The 14,649-nt window shown below is 44.5% G+C and overlaps 1 protein-coding gene across 2 annotated transcripts in view; it reads left to right on the forward strand.

Annotated features, from left to right (window-relative positions):
* Window positions 1-14,649, forward strand: part of NDRG3 (NDRG family member 3) — a 123,022-nt gene that overhangs the window by 54,035 nt on the left and 54,338 nt on the right. The window contains exon 2 of one of the 2 annotated variants that reach the window (XM_065414965.1): window positions 1,721-1,763. The exons of the other annotated variant lie outside the window; for it this stretch is intronic. The gene's annotated coding sequence lies outside the window, so the exon portion shown is untranslated. The remainder of the gene's footprint in view (window positions 1-1,720; window positions 1,764-14,649) is intronic. 2 annotated transcript variants of the gene reach the window in all.

Below are 14,649 nucleotides of genomic sequence, written 5' to 3' on the forward strand. Positions count from 1 at the left end.
CCAGTATAGCAATTCCTGTTTGGGAAGGAAAATAAACTATGCCAGTTTTGGGCACCTTTATAATGCATCAACACTAGGGGATTATGTTTCTAAATCGAATTTGCAGATAGACTTGCTTTCTATTTTCTTCCTTTAAGTGGGCTACGGACACTTTAAATCCTTTAAGTGTGGCCATTGGCACAGACCCCGATGTTAAAGATGGCAGACCTGTTACCTCCTCCTGTCCATCTCCCTGGGGCCACCGCAGGATATAGCTCCTTTCTAAAGTGCTTTTCACTCACTACAGCTCCTTTGGATGGCCGGTGAGTTGTTGCTCCTGTTTAAGGGCTGGCCTGCTCACAGACTTGCACTGACCCAACTGAATTGGTTCCCCAAAACTTGCGGTTACTCAGGTGCAGATTTTTGTGGATGCTCTTACTTTGAAATAAAAGTGGCCAGTGTCTGCACAGATATTTGCACCAAAATAACTATCAGTTTTAATTCGCATCTTTTGTTATTTCAGTACAAGTTTGTGTCGATCAACCCTTACTGCGGCCTGTAGAGGTCAAGTGAGTTGCTCATGGTCACACTGTGAATCCCTGAAAGATCCAGGAATAGAACCCAGGAGTCCTGGGTCATTCAGTACTACCCCCAAATAGATATTTTTATTGAAGATCCTTACTACTGGACTAGAAATCTCACATGCCAGTTCTTCAGTTCCAGTCCTATGCTCTAACCACCAATAAAAGTCTTCTGAATGGATGAATTGTGAGGGGGTGACCACAGCATCTCACTCCTGCTCACTAGGAGCAGCTTGCTGCCTCCTGTTGCTCCAGCTCCCCTCTCAATCCAGTCCCAATGCAGCACCTCAGCCCCTCTCCTCTGCCCCCCACCTGCATGCGCTCAGCTCTGAGGCACTCCAAAAGCCTGTGCAACCTGCCCTACAACCTCTTCAAAATGTGCTGCCCTGAAGCTGATGTGTGGAGGGAGGTCTTTCCCATGATACCCCTCACTCCCTTCACCCAAGATTCAGCTGTGAATTCTTACCATGACCCCAATCCCACATCCCTTTGCAACAGCAAAGGATTGTGGGATGTGGATTAGTCCTGAAAGAAACCTTGAGTGGAACTTGGATCCTGGGCAAGAAAAGGTGAGAACCACTGTACTAGACAGTGCTTCCTCCCTCCCTGTTTCCATTGTGTGCACCAAAGACTTGTAGCCTGAAAGTCTAAAGAGAATGCTTCTCCACAAACTGTCGCTGTGTGCTAGGACAGATGTAGCAATGAGGAGTGGGCACGTTCCCTTGGATGTGTACAGTGACCTGATTATTAACTGAGGAGGAAATTGGTTTAGTGCTTGGAGAATCACTTGGTAATGGCTGTTATTACTGTTGTTGGAGCAGGTTTTATTCCAGTTGGAGTTTCTCTAAAGGGTACTGCATCTTTGTGAATGAGTTATTGTAATGGACTCTGCTACTGCAATTTGCCTCTAGGGCACTAATGACTTTGAAGTTATATGGATTTTGTTTCTATCTGTAAAAAGAGACCAGCATAGATGCATATAAACATCTAAGAGAACCTTAGAGGGTTAACTGCTCTGTATCATTTTCAAAAGGGTATCTGGGAAAAATATAGCTTGTGGCAGGCTAAGATCCCCAGAGATACTCCAGGCTGCCTGGATTTACTGCTGAACTGTCTCAGCAGATGGAATTTTTCATCATGTGACCTTTGTGTTCCTGCAGGTGTTTACAAACTGCTGTTGTAACTGAACAAGGATTTTGTACGGTGAGTGAAACAAAACCTTAGATCTGTCAGTGTGTTCTAGGTGCATATTCCTGGCCTTTTAAAATGAGACACACAATAACTACCAGTTTGGCTCTTTTCTCAAAGGATTCCTGTAGATGTGTAGCTGGGGCACTGGAACAAGGCCAGGGCCAGGCCAAACCCAATGCAAAATAAGAATGTTTCAGCTCTGAAATTCTGCCACATGTGTTATCCACCATTTGAGTTATAGACCTGATACGGACTCTCAGAATGTGACTGTGAAAATATGGGGGATGTTTTGAATAAGGAATACATAGTGACTAAATTATCCAGCATGTTGATCAGACTAGCATGTGGAATAATAGTCACAGAAACCCATTAGCCTTGTATTTAACAGCAACCAGAGGCAAGGCTGTATTAGCCAGTAGGTTAGAATACGAAGCCAGAGATGATACTTTTATTGTATAAAAAGCATTTCTCTTGCCCCACTTGGGAAAAGACTGGTGTGACTCATTTGGAGCTGCTCTGTAATTTATGACTAGTGTGTATTGGCTTGGCTATTGTGCTGGTTTCTGTCTACCAGGTGTGTTGGCAGCAACAAGGGCCGGGTTCAGTATCTAGAGTTTCCTCTTAGCATTACAAAACACAATTGGCTTGAGCCCCTCTCCTCCCCCTCCTCCTCCCTCCCCCGGAACTCGAGGAAAACCAAACACCAGAGCTGGATACTTCTAAGAGGCAATACTTCCCCACTTGCAAGCACTAAGTCTGTGTATGAAAAAAGAATTTTTTTATTAAGAGGAGAGGGAACCCAGTATTAACTTGGGAAAACATCACAGTGATGCAAAAGTATGCAAACGTTAAGTAAAACGCCCATCCCACAATATCTTGGGCAGTAGTGCTTTGCATTAGTTTCTCCCACTGCGATGTGAAAGTCACAAGACTCCATAAGTGTGTTTGGGTGGGTTCACCTCATACCTGGAGGGGGGAGGGCACAGCTGAGTGATGCCTTTGCCTTCATCTGTGATGCCGTGTTCTGAGATTCCACCACCTAGCTCAGTCCTTAGTGATTTCACTGGCTAGTGGGGAACCTCACTGCTGCTGCCTCTTCTGCATTGCCTTTCTCTGCAACACCAAGAAACAAGGACTCTCAAGTCCAGTCAGCTGTCTTTAAACACTGGAGGGGGAGGGTCAAATGGCAACTAAGAAAACAGAGTCTGTGCCACCGGGTTAGGCGCATCTGTCCCAATCCCCACCCCAACTTTCACTTGGATTTGGCATCACTGCCTCCCGCTTAGCAAGTGAGATTGAGGTAGGGTGACTGTCCCCCCCACTTAGGGCCAATTAAGTACAATTCTGCTGCCCTTTAGTCATACAGTAAGGATAACAATATTTCACTATCCCTGCAGCCAAGACTTACATGAATTTTAACCCAAAACGACCACAATTATGACTCTGGCAAAGCAGGTATGCCTGCTGATCACGGAGGGAAAGTAGGCGTCTCTCTGCAAATATGGTCTGCTCTTGAGGTCTTTCCCCCCCCTGTTCATAAGTAGGTGGCAGGAGAGAGCTCATTCAGATAATTGTCTTACACTGTATTGGCTTAACTCAACTCGAATTAGTCTGGAAAAACAGGCATGAGGGAAAAGGATGGCTCAAGATTAGAGCTGTCTGGGAATTTTCACCAAAACTGTTTGCCAAAAAAAGTGCCAATTTCTTGAAACTGAAACTGTTTGCAGGAACATACCAGGTTCGCCAGAACTCGTTGAAAGGGTTTCTCAGGTCCAGGATGTAATTTCTAGTCAGAGAGTGAGATAGTTGGGCACTCTGTGAAAGGTTTCAGTTTCATCTTGATACAGAAAATTTCTGAATTCTAATATTCACAGGACGGGAACACTGTTTCCCACCCAGCTCCACCCAAGGTAGCCAGCTCTTAGTACATGCCAAACCTCCTCTCCGGCCACCCTACACAACTGGTTTGGAGCAGGACAGGAAAAAGCCTGTGAACACAAAGACAAAAGAAACCTGGCAAAATTGAAGAGGGGCGGTAATTCTTTGGGGGAAGCAGACTGAGACACAGGTCCCAGCCAGGGTATCTGGGGAAACTAGGCTAGGTCACTGTCTCAGGACGGTAGGGTTATAGGTAGAATAGACGGTATGTAGACTATTTTAAATTCCCTTTTCTTCTCTAAAAAGGCTTGCTCCTACTACTTAAAAACCCCCACAACTCTTAAGAAGGCTGCTGACTGTACGTTATTGATCACAGACTCCTGAAGGGAAGAAGGTGTCTGAACTCAGACAGACATGTGGGGTGAGAATGGTTGGTACACGGGGCCTAATCTAAGAGTGGGAGAATTGTAGAATTCCACCCTGCCAAAGGTAAAGGCCTGAGGCCTGACATTTCATAGATTCTATGGCCAAAAGGGACTGTTCTTACCATCTAGTCTAACGTCCAGCATAACGCAGGTCAGAGAACTTCCCCAAAATAATTCCTAGAGCACATCTTGGAAAACTATCCAATCTTGATTTAAAAACTGTCAGTGATGGAGAATCCACCACAACCCTTGTTAAATTGTTTCCAATGGTTACTCAGTCTTACTGTTAAAAATTTATGCCTCATTTTCAGTCTGAATTTGTCTAGCTTCAACTTCCAGCCACTGTAACATATTAGACCTTTCTCTAGTAGATTGAAGAACCCATTATTAAATATTTGATCCCTCTGTAGATATTTTTAGACTGTAATGAAATCATCCCTTAACCTTCTCTTTGTTAAACTAAATAGATTAAGCTCCCTGAGTTTATCACTCTAAGGCATGTTTTCTAATCCTTTAATCATTCTTGTGGCTCTTCTTCACACCCTCTCCAATTTATCACCATCCTTGAATTGTGGGCACCAGAACTGGACAGACTATTCCAGCAGGGGTCACACCAGTGCCAAATACAGAGGTAAAAAGAACCTCTCTACTGCTACATGAGATTCCCCTGCTTGTGCATCCCAGGATTGGATACAGTGTCATCACATAGGGAGCTCATGTTCAACTGATTATCCACCATGACCCCCAGATCTTTTTCAGAGTCCCTGCTTCCCAGGATAGAGCCCCTATCCTGTAACCATGGCCTACATTCTTTATTCCTGGATGAATACATTTACATTTAGCTGTATGCAAACACACATTGTTTGCTTGTGTCCAGTGTACAGAGTGATCCAGATTGCTCTGAATCACTGATCTGTCCTCTTCCTTATTTACCACTCTCCCTATTTTTGTCATCTGCAAACTTTATCAGTGATGATTTTGTTTTCTTCTAGGTCATTGATAAAACTGTTAAATAGCATAGGACCAAGAACCGGTCCCTGTGAGACTCCATAGGATGACAATTTCCTGTTTATAATTACATTTTGAGACCTATCAGCTAGTCAGTTGTAAATCTATTTAATGTGTGCCATGTTAATTTGATATCTTTCTAGTTTTTTAAATCTAAATATTGTGTTGTACCAAGTCAAACGCCTTACAGAATCATATAATCATGGAAGTGTAGCATTGGAAGGGACCTCGGTATGTCATCTAGTCTAGTCCCCTGCACTCAAGACAGACTAAGTAATAACTAGACCATTCCTGACAGGTGCTTGCCTAATCTGTTCTTAAAAACCTCCAAATGATGCAGATTCCACAATCTCCCTAGGCAGTTTCTTCCAGTGCTTAACTACCCTGACAATTAGGAAGTTTTTCCTAATGTCCAACCTAAACCTCCCTTTTTGCAATTTATACTCCTGGGGGAATTCTGCATAATTATGCAATGCAGAATTTGTGTAGAATTAATGTTCTGTGCAGAATTTCATTTTTCCCCACAGAATTGGCACTGCAGAGCTCCTGGCCACCATTAGGGGCTGCTAGGCCCTGCAGAGCCTGGCTCTCCAGCTCGCAAATAGAGAACATTGCCAGGGGGAGGGGGAGCTGGAGGGTTCCCGGCAGCTGCAGTTTGCAGACCACCTTGAAGGAAAGAGGTGGCATTCAGGAAACTTCATACAAGCCAGGGACCCAGCATCAGGCTGTTTCTCCCTGAGCTCTGGGGAGAAGGGATGCAGGTGTCCGGCTGGGGATGCCCCACACAGCCCCCTCCACCACTCCCAAATACCCCCTCCCAGTACACACACCCTTCCAGCACCCTCCAACTGAGCCCCCCTCCCCCCCCTTCAGCTCCCCCTTCCCCTGACAGTGTCCTCTCTTTGGGAACTTCTATATGGTAACCCTATGGGAGCAGGGCGAAAAATTGACGATCGACTAAAAGACCAGAAGGGCAGAGCTTTCTCTCAAGATGTGCCCAGCTCGCATGTGTGACACAGCCAGACTGATTGCTCAACAATGAACAGGGAAACAGAAACTGGGTTGTCGTAGGGGTTTCTTTAACTCTCCTCTCCTGGGGAAATATATTTTGTTGTCTGTATTGTTACGTGCTGACAGGCATTTTGAAATAAATTACCAAAATAATTGGAACTGGTGTGATATATTGCTTTATTTTGACAAATAAAATATGCAGAATTTTGCAGAATTTTAAAATGTTGTGTGCAGAATTTTTAATTTTTTTGGCCCAGAAATCTCCAGGTGTAAATTTAAGCCTATTGCTTTTTGTCCTATCCTCAGAGGTTAAGGAGAACAGTTTTTCACCCTCCTCCTTGTAGCAACCTTTTACGTACTGTACTTGAAAACTGTTATCATGGCCCCCCTCAGTCTTGTCTTCTCCAGACTAAACAAATCCAATTTTTTCAATCTTTCCTCATAGGTTGTCATTTTCTAGACCTTGAATCATTTTTTGTTGCTTTTCTCTGGACTTTCTCCAGTTTGTCCCTGTCTGTGTCCTGAAATGTGGTGCCCAGAACTGGATACAATACTCTAGTTGAGGCCTTACCAGCACGGAGTAGAGCGGAATAATTACCTCTCATGTCTTGCTTACAACACTCCTGCTGATATATCCCAGAATGATGTTTGCTTTTTTTGCAACAGTGTTACACTGTTGACTCGTATTTAGCTTGTGATCCACTGTGACCCCCAGATCCCTTTCTGCAGTACTCCTTCCTAGGCAGTCATTTTCCATTTTTTATGGGAGGTCTAGGTACATTATGTCAGCACCATTACCTTTATCAACCAAACTTCTATTCAGTATTGTTGTAGCCATGTCAATCCCAGGATATTAGAGAGAGAAGGTTAGGGTTAGGGTCATATTGTTTACATTACCCACTTTTGTGACCAGAAGAAGATCTCTGGATAAGCTTGAAAGCATGTCTCTCTGACCAAGAGAAGTTGGTCCAATCAAAGATATTACCTCACCCACTTTGACTCAACCAAACTCGTCAAACTAACTTTCTTTTTCTATGAGATTACAAGATATATTTTCCATAAATCCATGTTGATTTGCATTAAGTACATTACTCTCCTTTAATTCTCTATTGAGTCCAGTATCAGTTGCTCCATTATCTTGCCTGGCATCTATGTCAGGCAGGCAGGCCTATAATTACCTGGGTCATTCCATTTACCCTTATTAAATATTGGCATAACGGTATCTTTCTTTCAGTCCTCTAGAACTTCCCCAGTGTTCCAAGGCTTATTGAAAATCAATATTAATGGTCCAGGAAGCTCCTCAGGCATCTCTTTTAAAACTGCTGGAAGCAAGTTTACTGTACCTGCTGATTTAAAAACGTCTAACTTCAGTAGCTTCTGTGTAACATACTGGTGAAATGGCAAGAGTGTTATCACCATATGTGGAGACTATGTAATGTGTATTTTCCCCAGATACAGAATAGAAATATTTATTGAACACTTCTGCCTTTTCTGCATTGTTATTGATAATTCTACCATTTTCATCTAGTAATGGAACAATGCTATTGTCAGGGTTCCTTTTGTTCCTCATATATCTAAATAACTCTGTCTTATGTTATTAATGCTGCTGGCCATAGATTTCTCCTTGTGTCCCTTTGTTTCTCTAATCATTTTTCTACAATTCTTATCTTCTGATTTATATTCATTATTATCAACTTTCCCTTTCTTCCATTTGTTATATTTTATTTTTTACAGCTGCCTTAACTTCCCCTCTCAACCAGGATGGGTTTTGTTTTTTTTAACCACAGCCTTCTTCCGTGGTTGTGGGATTGAGGCTTTTTGTGCATCTAGTAAGGTGATCTTAAATAATTCTCAATTATCATTCACATTTTTCTGATTAAATACTTCCTCCCAGCTGATTTGGCTTGCAACTGTTTTCAGCTTTGTAAAATTGGCCCTATTAAAGCATCAAGTATATTTATTCCTGATCTGCACTTTTTTTCTGCCTGCATACTAAAAATGTGGTCAAGTTATGATCACTTGTACCTAAGCTACCATTAGTTTTTAGTTCTACGATCAGTTCCTTTCTATCTGTTAGGACAGGGCCTAATAAAGAATTCCCCTATGTTGCCTGAAATACTTTTTGAATTAGGAAATTGTCACCTATAATGTTTAGAAATTCCAAGGCTGTGTTAGTACTAGCAGTATCAGACCTCCAGCATATGTCACTCAAATTTAAGTCCTTCATGATCACTCTGCTTTTCTCCCTACACATAAGGAGCAGCCATCCTGTTCCTCAGTGAGATGTGGGGGTCTGTAGCAGACACCAACTAATACCCTATCTTGTGCTTTATCTGTTAGGACTTTGATCCATAAGCATTTCAAGAAACAGGTAATGGTATTCTTGATATGGAGTGCTACTTCCCCTCCCCTTTTGCCCACTCAATCCTTCCTAAATATGCAATAACCATTGATCTTTAACATTCCAATAGTGCAAGTCATCCAGCCAGGTTTCAGTAATACCAACTAGGTCGAATTTATGCTCATAAATGAGTAATTCCTGTTCCTCTTGTTTGTTACCCAGGCTCCTAGCATAGGTGTATAGGCAGTTCAAGAATTTCTTCTTTTCATGTCCTTTGGTTCCTTGATTCACAGCCCGTTGTGACGGGTTGGATCACAGAAACCCCCTTGGGAGCTGCCACCCGATGTGCAAAGACTACCCCTGTTCCTGTTTTCCCTGCCAGCTCAGGACTCCAGCACCCTGTCTTGCTGAATTAGACACTCCCGTCTGCTCCAGACACAGACCCAGGGTCTGAATCACTTGTCCCAAAGCTGCAAGTTTACCTGAAAACAGCTCACAGAAGTCTGCTTGTCTTTAGCACTCAGATGCCCAACTCCCAATGGGGTCTAAACCCAGATAAATCCATTTTACCCTGCATAAAGCTTATGCAGGGCAAACTCATAAATTGTTCGCCCTCTATAACACTGATAGAAATGCACAGTTGTTTGCTCCCCCAGGTATTAATACATACTCTGAGTAAATTACCAAATAAAAAGTGATTTTATTAAATACAGACAGTAGGATTTAAGTGGTTCCAAGTAGTAACAGACAGAACAAAGTAAGTCACCAAGCAAAATAAAATAAAATGCGCAAATCTATGCCTAATCAAACTGAATACAGATAATCTCACCCTCAGAGATGCTTCAGTAAGTTTTTTCTCAGACTGGACACCTTCCAGGCCTGGGCACAATTCTTTCCCCTGGTACAGCTCTTGTTCCAGCTCAGGTGATAGCTAGGGGATTCTTCATGATGGCTCCTCTCCCTCTTTGTTCTCTTCCAACCCTTTATATATCTTTTGCATAAGGCGGGAACCCTTTGTCCCTCTGGGTTTCCACCCCCCCTCACTGGAAAAGCACCAGGTTAAAGATGGATTCCAGTTCAGGTGACATGATCACATGTCACTGCAAGACTTCATTACTCACTTGCCAGCACACACATATACAGGAAGACTCACAGGTAAATACAGCCACCTGCAGACAATGGGAGTCATCAAGATTCCAAACCATCCTTAATGGCCCACACTTTGCATAATTACAATAGGCCCTCAGAGTTATATTTTATATTTCTAGTTTTAGATACAAGAATGGTACATTTATACAAATAGGATGATCACACTCAGTAGATTACAAAGCTCATAATGATACCTTACAAGAGACCTTTTGCATGAAGCATATCCCAGTTATGTTATATTCACTTATTACCATATTTTTCTAAAACTATCCCAGTTACATTATATTCACGTATTATCATGTTTTTATAAAACCATATAGACTGCACAACGTCACACCCGTGACCTGCCCATGACTTTTACTATATACCCCTAACTAAAACTTGGGCGGAGGCTATAGGTGCTCTGGGAGGGCAGTCCGGTGGCGCTGCGAGTGCTGGGGGAGGAGTCCTGGGGTTGGGGGGGGGGAGAAAGGCAGGCGGTGGTGCTCAGCCCAGGACCCGTGCTGGGAGGGGGTGGCATGTGGCCAGAGACCCCCACTGGTGCTGGGAGGGGGGAGGCAGGCGGCGGGGCACGGTCCTGGACCTCCGCTGGTGCTGGGAGGGGGGGCCGGGTAGTGGGCGCATGGCCCGGGACCTGTGCTGGTGCGGGTTGGCAGGTTCCCTACCCGGCTCCGACCGGCATATCCCTGCAGCTCCTAGGAGGAGGGGCGGCCGGGGGGCTCTGTGCACTGCTCCCGCCACAAGCGCTGGCTCTGCAGCTCCCTTTGTCTGGGAATTGCACCATTCATTATTTTATATTCTATTATATTCCCCCCCCCCCTTAGTCATTTCTTTTCCAAGCTGTATAATCCTAGTCTTTTTAAGCTCTCCTCAGATGTAAGCTGTTCCATACCCTTAATAATTTTTTCTTGCCCTTCTCTGTATTTTTTCCAACTCTAATATATTTTTATGTGTATAACAATGTATAACAATGTTCTGTCGTGATTAGATAGAGTTTTTCAGTTCTGTCTCAGAATGCTGACAATTTGACTTGTGTGCCAAGGAACTGGAAATATGGTAGAATATGCTGTCATCATTGCTGGTTCAACACCAAAAATGTAGGGTCTAGGGAATAAAGAGGGAGTAGCAAGCTTGGTAGAGTGTTTAGACATTGAAAGAGAAATTTGGACCCTTACCTCCCTAGCGGAAAGGTTACTGTTAACCTGCATGTATAAATATAGGACTTGGGCTGGCCTGTACAGATGGCTAATGACAGCTCAAGAAGAATTAGTGAAGAACTGAGGAAAAAGCAGAGGGCAGCAAGAATAATAAAGGGTCTCCAGGGCTATAAATGAGGGTTTTATTACTTGGAAAGAGGAATGTGCCAAGATTAAGGTGCGCATAATCAAAGGGGTCTAGAGGAGCTGTATGCACAGCTATTGGAAATAAGTGGCTCAAACACAGGGGGTTGGACAAAGGCGGGCAGTGTGCAGGAGAAACGTTTTTCTGCAGAAGATAATTGAGGAAGGGCCTCTCCAAGGCTGCAGCAGTGTGAATGCTGAGTAAATGGCCAGGATGCAAGGAAATGAGTAGGCTTCTGAGCATCTTGCTCAGTCTGCAAACCCTAGTTTTGACCTTGTGTCCCATCTCCCATTCCCAGATCCCCTTTGGAAGGAACTTCCTTCTTGGCCTCTCGTATCCATCAGAATTGCTTATTCAAGTCTGTAAGGGAGAGTAAGCAGCCCTTTGGAAGACTAACCCAGTTTGTTACAGCTTTAAACCTACACGCTCTCTGGAGAACAGGCTTCCCAACGCGCACAGTCTCTGCTAGGCTGACAGTCAGAGACAAGTAGTGCTGTAGCTGTGTTGGTCCCAGGATATGAGAGACACGGTAGGTGAGGGAATATCTTTTACTGAGAGAAATATACATTTTCCCAGGTGTATTCTTTACATGTTTTGCACCGTAGCTTAATAACTGTATTAAAGAATTGTCCCTGTGAGAGATGTGACAAGTCTAATGTAATTTGTAAAGGCAGGAGTGTGACAAGTCATGGAGCTGATAAATTAGAAGCTCTGGATTGGTTATGATGAATGTAGAAGGACTTGCAGCAGCAGAGCACAAAGTTTTGTTGCACAGTGGCTGACTCTGGAAAGTAATTATCCCCTTTCTCCCAGGTGGTGTGTGGGAGATTCTGTTTCCATGATATATGAGAATGTTAAAGCAGGTGCATTGCAAGAGGCTAGTGAGTGTTTCAGGCCTCTGATTCTGAGTGAGGAACAGCACTCTGAGGGCTTGTCTGCACAGAAACTGGAGTTAAAATAACCGACAGGGTTGTCATTCGCACCTTCAGCTATCCTGGTGCTGTTCTGTGGGTGTACACACTTCTTTCACAATAAGAGCACTCTATTTCGGTATAATTTAAATGAAAATTTTACCTGTCTATTTAGGGCACTCTTATTCTGAAATAGTATGTACATGCATGATTTCAGCTCCTGTTTCCACATAAGCAAGCTCTCAGTGGGAGCATTGTTAATGCTCTGGAGGGATAATGGGGCTTCCACTTATTATCAGCAGCGAGGATCTGATTTACTGAGGGCTTGTTTGAGTTTGAGGATTTCTGCAAGAGGGTAATTGCACCCTTCCACCCCCTGTACATCTAGGACTTTCCTGTCCCCTACTCAGGGCTCCAGGCTCCTTGTCAATTATGTATCCACCAGGTGACTTTGTCTTTATGCTTCTGTAACCCTTTTATGGAGAGTGCAGATCTATCCAAGTCTCCAAGAAGCCTTTGGGAAGGAAAAACTGGTTTAGGAGGAGTTTCCTCAGAGTGTCATCTGTGTGCAAATGCAAGTGTAGGGAGCATTTGCCCAGGATACTGTACTGAGCCATATAAAGAGAAATGCCCGTGTAGATCATTCCATATGAACCTGTTGTTTCAGCTGCACCCTGCCTTCTGCAGAGCTCTTCCTTTTCACTTGAGTGTTTCTCACACTTTTGGACACTTCTCCTTGCTGTCATATTTTGAATGAACTCTAAGGGTAATGTTATAACCCGGCAGAGTGGAAATGGCATTGCTCTTGAAGGACCCACTGGGTCTGCCTGCCTCTTCAGTTGCAGGCAGGCGATACTAGACCCCACTACCCTTTGAGGAGATGATCTGTACGGTTCTCAGCCTGCCGCATACTAAACGATGGGCCTTGGGAAGCCTGCTGTCCAGCGTGAATATGTTTAAAGTTGTGAAGCACTGGATTAGTCTTCCAAAGAGCTGCTGGCTGGCTCATAAACTTTAATGCTAGGCAGTGGTAACAATAGGAGAGTAGGAAGTGAACTGTTACCAGGCTAACCTGAGTGTTTTGTTGTTAATCACCGGTATTGCAGTAGGACCTAGCATCTGAAATTGGGGGGAAGCTAGGTGCTGTATGTGAGAGCCCAGAAAGCTACAAGCTACATCGACAAGACCAAGAGGGGGGGAGTATTATCTGCATTTTACAGGCGACACTAGTCTCTCTCCAAGTTGTTCCTGAGCCTTTCACTGCTCCACCAGCAAGTCAGAGCAGCCATCAGATGTGGCTTCCCACCCCAGATGCAGCCTTCTGGTGCGTTTTCAGTTGGAGGAACCCAAGCAAAGAAGTGTTTGGGCTGTGCATGGCTTTGGTTGCGTAGGAGACTCTGGGAAGACACCTCTTCATGGCCTGTGGCACCCGGTAGAACTCTTGCCTCAAGCGTCCACTCTGCACCAGCCGCACTCCTTGTCTGTGTGGCAGCCAGTCTAGGCCAGGCAGGAGGACTGAGTCCAACGGTAATGAGGTTTCCAAGGTGGCATTAAAGCCTTTTGCCTGGCCAGCTGCCAGAGCAGTACTCTAAGGAGTCAGAGCGCGGTGGGGTGGAGCATTCTGCTGAATGGGAGAGAGCTTCCAAGGGTCCTGTCAGCATTCCCTTCCTGCAAGTGCCTGGCCCAAAGGACATTCTCCTTCAGAGGAGAGTAAGCCAGCTGCGGGGGGTAAACTCTCCTGATCTAAGGGGCAGTCTGTCACCTTCTGCTGTCAGCTCAAAACCCGTTCAGCTCCTGTAACCTTCACCCACGCACACTCTGGCTCTGCTTTCAGATCAGCAGCTGGAGAGTGTAAAATCCTGGGGGAAGGACCCTCTATTCTGTTGCAGGATGGAAGTGGGGGGGTGATCAGATTTGTGTACAATCTAATTTTTCTTGATCTTGTGCTCTACATACTTCCTTCCCAGAATTTTAGCTAGCAGGGTGTGGCCTGCAGTGCATCTGCTGATAGTCCAGCCCCTCTCTTCATTATCCAGGCTGCCTGGATAAGAGCTAATCCTTCCTTAGGCAGGACTGATGAGAACATAGAGGATTTTTGCGCTTTGTGAGAGTGTTCCAACCACTTGTGTTGTGGGGGAGTGCCCTGGACAGGACTAATAGGGCAGCAGGAGGCGAGTGGGGCAATGGATTTTCTTAATGCAGCTCTGCAGAGAGCTTAAGCTGGAATAAAATCATTCTGGCTCTGTGCTGATTTATGTCTTGTCTCTACTGTTGCTAGGGCATTAGCTCTGGGAGGAGGGAGAGCAGTATGCTGACATTATGAGAATGACCTGCCAGACTGTCTGTGTCTTGCAGGGCAGCTTCTGGCTATGAGTTGCTTCCTCTCATGTTGAGGTTAAATTCAGAATAAAAATCACAGCTCATCCCCAATTCCCTAGTAGCAATCGGGAGGAGATGCATTCCCCTGTTAGTTCTTTTAACATAGGTATTGTTTTAACCGTATATCATATGTGGGCGAGCGGGAAATGGCAGAACCATTGTGAGGACTTGAGGCCTTGTCTACACTACAGAGTTTTGTCGACAAAAGTCAGCTTTCGTCAACACAACAGTGGCGGTGTACACACTACAGTGCTCCTTCTGCCAACAAAACTCTCCTGCTTTGCCGACAAAATAAAACTACCTTGACAAGAGGCGTAGAGCTTTTTGCAGCAAAGTCATATCGACAAAGTGTCAGTGTAGACACTGCGTTTGCTTATGTCGCTGTAAATGGCCTCCAGGAGGTGTCCCACAATGCCAATCCTGATTGCTCTGGTCAGCAGTTTGAACTCCACTGC

This window comes from Emys orbicularis, chromosome 12, assembly GCF_028017835.1.
Source record: "Emys orbicularis isolate rEmyOrb1 chromosome 12, rEmyOrb1.hap1, whole genome shotgun sequence".
In the NCBI taxonomy this organism is placed as follows: domain Eukaryota; kingdom Metazoa; phylum Chordata; order Testudines; family Emydidae; genus Emys; species Emys orbicularis.